Source organism: Atta colombica, unplaced genomic scaffold, assembly GCF_001594045.1.
Source record: "Atta colombica isolate Treedump-2 unplaced genomic scaffold, Acol1.0 scaffold175, whole genome shotgun sequence".
Classification (NCBI taxonomy): domain Eukaryota; kingdom Metazoa; phylum Arthropoda; class Insecta; order Hymenoptera; family Formicidae; genus Atta; species Atta colombica.
The window spans coordinates 34,318-39,771 of record NW_017259266.1 but is presented as its reverse complement, the minus strand read 5'-3'; positions in this window follow the sequence as shown (position 1 = coordinate 39,771).

The window sequence follows — 5,454 nt, the reverse complement described above, 5'->3', positions numbered from 1 at the left end:
AAATCTTTATTTAAATAAAATAAAAATTAATAGAAAAATAAAATATCTATAAAAATAAAGTATGATTCATGAAATTTACTTATTCATTTCTTGACTTACAATTAACCGATTTATTAATTTCTATAACTTATATAATACAATCAACTCATTCTTTCCGAATAATGCAACTTGAAGCGTATCAGTCGCAGAAGCAAACGAATATTAATTTAGTTCGAAATCCCCCATACCATAGGCAGGGGTGATTCACCGTTTCCAGACTCGAACATATATATGGGGAGAATCGCGAATGTACACATGTACGAATCGACGAGGCATCATGAATCGGCGCCGGTGGCTTCAATCGAAAGAATGCAAATTCGTCTAAAGCTCTTAGAAGACAGCAATGCAACGCTACATCTCAAAAACCGCAATCTCGTCGTGGAAAACACGAACTTGGCGAAACGGTGAGATTACAATCGTAATTATATAATTTTCGCTAAATAAATATCCTGCGTGATGCAATTACATTCACATTTTGATAAGTACATTTCGAACAAGTTTCCCTCAAGATAAACAATACGCAGGCTGGAAGAAGATGCAATTAAAATGGAGAAGCTGTTAGAGAATATATCATTATTGCAAAACGAATTTGAGAAACTTAAGCTGGCTGATGTATTAGCGAAACAAGCGGTAGGAACAATATTTATTGAATAAGAAAGAAATGTTTCTAAAATATAATTAAATGATGTTTATGTAAAGATGCTACAATATTTATTGCATAATGAATAATAATCAACATAAAAATGAGATATCTCTGTTGTTAGAATAACAACGGAGGAGATAAAGTATATATATTTAAACCTTTACCTAAATTATATTAATTCTTTCTGATTCTATCACATTATTTATTGTCATAAACTTTCTCTTATTTTCTCGTTTATTATAATCTCAAACTTTATCATATATTTATAGTATCATATAATTAAATTATATGAAAAATTTTTATATTAAAACTGAAACTTAAAATTAAAATTAATAATGTAGAAAAAAGACGATAATCATAAACGTTAGTATTTTTAGAAATACAAAATTCTAAAATTCTTATTACTACAATTTCACGTGTTCATATAATAAAATAAAAGAAAATTACGCATTTCTTTAATGAAAATTTACTTTTCTATGTAAATTTCAGAAACATGAGATATGCTTAGAAAATAAATGCACCTCCTCGACGAATATAGTTTCCAAGACAAATTGCGGATTACAAACTTGGGAAACTTGGGAAACCTGCAAAGATTGCCATAGAGAATTGGAGGGATGCCAAAGAGAATCGCAGATCACAATCACAAAGTAAGTTCTCCAAAGATTGAAGGGGGAATCATTCTTATATTCTATCTCATATTATTACAAAACATCTTTTTGTTTTGAGTTATATAAAATGAGTTACTATATAAAAGAGTCATTAATAAACAAGATTAATAACAAGACTTAAATTAGTTATACAATACATTTTCGTACAATTTATTTCAAATAATTTTATTTAAAATATTCCGATAATTAAGAAGCTTACTGGATAAAAAAATAATGGCGAATGTAAAGTCTTTTGAATTCTCCTTTTATCGAGAAGATCGATGGAAATTGATAAGTCGATTGAATACTTTGAATAACACTCGTGTAATCTCACTTTGTCACTATGCCTTCCCTTTCAAGGATCTATTCTCAATTGTGTTCGTAATTCGCGACTCCTCTATTAGATCGGAGTTTGAGTTACTAGAAAGCGATATGAAGACTTTGAGAGACGCTGTTATCGCTCGGGAAGAAGCTTGGGATAAAGCGGTGGAGCGCGAGCAGAATTGCCAGCAGCAATTAGCACGACTGACCGCGGAGGTGATCACCGCGCGTCACCTTTGCGAAGCTCGCCAAGACGAACTTCGCGTAGTTACGGATACTTTGGCGGTAATATCGATAACCGATACTGTTCGCTCGGTAGCATATATCGAGGAAATAGGAACTAGAATGTTAGATTGACGTGCGGCTTGCCGTGATATCGGCAAACCTTCATATCGAGAAAGATTTAATTATGTAAATATTTTAATTCTTGGCCTTAACACATGTTGCATCATCTCATTTATACGCATAGCACGCGATATGAGTGGAATTAGTTGATTATTTAACATCGGTTTGCTATTGTTAACAATTATTAACATGTTGATTACCGAATAAGAATTAAATAATTGACAATTTAAATGGATGTTAATTATTCGTCTTTATTTAACTTTTTGGAGGAAAAAATAAACATTTTATTATTTTGATGAAAACAAATTTAATCACGTTACATTAAAATATCATATTGAAAAATGAACAAAATTATTTAATTGTACAATGATAATCAATGTGTTAAAAATATGTTTACATGAAAAAAATAATGTATTGTATTACTAGTATTAGATAGTTAGATAACAACAATTTAATTAAAAATAATCTTATTATTTCAATATCAGTATTATTTTTAGAGGACAAAAAAGTCACTGTAACAGCATTGAAATCATATCATTTTTTTAGGCAAATACAATGAAATATAATACAATAAAATCTTACTTAAGGAAAAATTGTTTTTAAAAGAATTTAAAAGTGGACTTCCTCTAAAAATTTAAAAAAACTTTAATGTGCTAATATTCTTTCTTTAATATAATATTATTTGTTCTATTAAACTGTTCTATTAAACTGAATTAACAAGAATATTTTCAATTTAATTGCTGTTAATTAATGCTACTAATGAAAAGAACAGTTTTATAGATACAAATTTGAAAATAAATTTTGTTGTACTATCAGAATAATTATACAGAGCATCCCAACATTGACGATAAATATTTTACAAACAGATTCTTTGTAACATTTTAAAACAAAAAATCTAATATGAAAATATCAAAGATAAAATAATTTTCAAAGAAGAAAGAGTTTTATAACCTTTAATAATAACTGCAAATATTCAGTTATCATTACATTGATCATCATTTTTTGTTATTTTTGAGTATGCAAAATTCTAGCTGTCATTTGAAAATTTTAAATTCTTCTCATTTGAAAACTATCATAGTCTCAGATTTTCGTAAAACTTTTCTTAAAATATTACATAGAATTTATCTTTAAAATATTTATTGTCAAATTTAAGACACCCTGTATAAGATACTCAAGTTGATTGCTAGAACGGCAAAATTTTTACAGTCTTGCTTGAATTTTCTACATAATTATTTAGATGATCACTTAAATTATTTTAAAATCTATATGTACATATATACTTACATACATAGCAAAATTTTTTTTTCATGTATTATAATATACATTATTTTTATTTATATATAATTGTCTCTTTGGAAAAGCTTAATTAAAACGCGATAATTAAAAATTACACTTTTTCATATTCATTATGGCAACATATATCACGATAGGAATTAATATAAAAAATTCATATATCTTAGAGAATTATTTTAATTAATCCAGAAACATAAAGATTTGTTTCATATTAGCGGTTTTTCATTTTTAGGAAAAAGAATCGAAGCTGAAAATAATGCAGAAAGAAACGCTATACCTGAACAAATTAATTACGAAGCTGCACCTACATCAGAAGTAAAAACGCTTCTCACATCTATTTTATTCATATTATAATAGACCAACCATCTTTCTTCCTCTTTCATCTAAAAATTGCAGTCGGAAAATGCGCATATTGGCGCATATGACATAGCGTGCTAGCGTTTTCGTTGAAGTAAAAGATATCTTTCACTGGTTTTCGGTCGAGATTACAAGGAATAAAAATTTCAGCAACCGCGCTCGTAAAAGATTCATCGCGAAGGATTCGAAATGCCCTGCAAAAACGCTTGCAAATATGGCGGACATGTCGGTGCGGTGATCATCAAGAATGAGCAAAAACTACTTGCCTCGATTAATTCGTTATAACGATTCGTCGGTTGCACACTCCATACTCCTCGCATCCTCAAGCATCCAGGAGCATTCACGATTATTCACGACATTCGTCGAACGGTGTCAATAACGTGGAATACTCGGCAAATCGTTTTCTTTCGAGCGGCGAAATAATCGCGACACGATTCCACTTACAATCGACTGTCATGAAGTTGCCGCGGTCGCGTTGAACGTAACCACGCGCGCTTTTCATGCGTTTTAAGGCTAATCTATAATGTGTGTTTTTATTTCTTGTGTTATTTGCTTTTTACCTTTTTCTTCGCGACTGTTTTTTTATTGATCTGAATCACATTTCTTTGTCTCTTTTGTCAACATTTATCTTGAGAAAACAAACAGGATAAGAGGCCCATATAATATATTTCAAATATTTGAGAGATTCTGGAAACGGTCTTAATGCCTATTTTTACTAATGCAGTTTAGTTTTAATCTCGGTTCAACTGACTTTTCATCTCTTCTAGTTTTAAGAATTAGAAAAAGATGGAGAGTAAGATGTATCGAGATTGATCTATATTGGCTGCGTTCAGCAGAAAACCTAATCAGTTAGTGATTCTTTAATATGATTGGTTCTTACAATTTACATCATAAAAAGAAATTTTTAATTAGTCTCTAGATTGAAGCATTAAATTCTCAACTCGAGTTTGTCAAGTAGCATCAATCAAACTTCATAAAAAATAGAAGAGCTTGAAATCAATAGAAGGACTTGAAATAAAAAATACAAGAGCTTGAAATCGAGTTCTTTTATTTTTTATAAAGCTTATAATTTCTATTTGACGAATTTAATTTTAAAGTTTAATTTCAATTTAAGGATTAATTAAAATTTTCTTTTTACGATTTCTGGCGAGTCAGCTTTTTGCTGACTTTAACTTACAATTAAATAAATATATTCCATGTAATAATGTATTGTGCAACTTTAGAGAATTTGTTACTATTTCAGAGAGCTCGAAGAATACGTGAGCAGTGTAAGTTTTAATATTAGCGAGAAGGATCAAAGATGCATCGAGGAGATTGTGCGGCGCGTACGAAACTCTAAAAGCAAATCAAAGACAAAGCCCAAATGCACTTCGGATAAAAACCCACGTTCGAATTCAAGCAGCGAAAATAAGGATGGACTGGATCAGGCAGGTTCCTAGGAGGATCATTGCAAATTAAATTTGTAATCGTCGCTTTATAAATCCTTATAAATTATACTTGTTATCTATTTATATAAACTTACTGTCCACGATTTTAATACCATGTATTCTAAATATTGGCAAATATATGCATATATATGTATATATAAGCATATTTGTTTAGTATTAATATATCGACATTTTATTATTATTATTATTATTAGTAGTATAGCAAATGTTATTTAATTATTCTCAAGAAAAATAAGAAAAATATACATTTCTTGACTTTAATAGGATAACTGCTATTATATAATTGATTTCTTTTGACTTTATTTCTTTTTACATCAACATGTTATTTTAACTTCGAAACTCACAATAAAATTTTTATATC